This window comes from Babylonia areolata, chromosome 7 (assembly GCF_041734735.1).
Source record: "Babylonia areolata isolate BAREFJ2019XMU chromosome 7, ASM4173473v1, whole genome shotgun sequence".
NCBI classification, from domain to species: Eukaryota; Metazoa; Mollusca; class Gastropoda; order Neogastropoda; family Buccinidae; genus Babylonia; species Babylonia areolata.
This window is the reverse complement of record NC_134882.1, coordinates 10,811,052-10,812,212: the sequence shown is the minus strand read 5'-3', so window position 1 is coordinate 10,812,212 and position 1,161 is coordinate 10,811,052.

Sequence of the window (1,161 nt, the reverse complement as noted above, 5' to 3'; positions counted from 1 at the left end):
ATTCTTTTTAACCGACTCTTTTTCTTTGTTCGAGATTTGTCATTGTTCCTTTTTTTAGCTTTCTTGTTTACTCGATATTTTTTCCTCTTTTCTTTTTTTCATTGCTTCTTCTTCTTCTTTCCGTTTCACGACCAACATCGACATGCCGATGACTGTCGTGGTTCATGCATGCTGGGTATTTTCGTGTCTCCATAACCCACCGAACACTGACATAGGTTACAGGATCTTTAACGTGCGTATTTGATCTTCTGTGTGTGTGTATACACTCGAAGGGGGTTCAGGCACTAGCAGGTCTGCACATATATTGACCTGGGAGATCGAAAAATTCTCCATCCTTTACCCACCAGGCGCCGTTATCGTGATTCGAAAAAACCCGGAGCCCTCAGATTGAAAGTCCAACGCTTAAACCACTCGACTATTGCGTCCGTCATTGCTTGATTCGCTGTTGTTCGATCAATCGTTTTCGTAGTCGAGGACTATTTGTTCGTTTTTATACATTTGACTTTTATTGTATTGTGATCTCACATACACACGCGCGCGCGCGCTCGCACGCACGCACGCACGCACACGCCTGAATAGATCTGCACACACACACACACACACACACACACACACACACACACACACACACACACACACACGCTGTTGTGTGTGCAAATGACATGTAACTGATACACCTATAATGTGACCAACGTTATTCCCCTCGTGATTAAAAAATTTCTAACGCACTCAGTCGGCAATCATGTGCTTCATATGCCCTTTACATTTGAAAAGAGATAATGAAATACTGAAGGCCTTTTTGTTTTTTGGTTTTTGTTTTTTTCTAGCTGTTTATCTCTCATTGTCGTTCCTTGATGATCGCCCTTTTTCATAAGCAGCGAAAGAAATATACACCAGTGTTTATTGTCCATCATTGTTCATTGTCTAAGTGCAAGTGTATGTATGTGCAGGTGTGTGTGGAGGGCGGGGGGGGGCGGCAGTGAGGCAGGGGGGCAAGAGACTGTGTGTGTGTGGTCGGGTGTGTGTGTGTGTGTGTGTGTGTGTGTGTGTGCGTGGGTACGTGTGCGCATGTTTGCGCACTCATCAGATTACTTATGCTCGAGCGTTCTTTGTGTCATTGACATGGAAAGGTGAGGTAGATCCCAAAAAAAACAGAAGAAG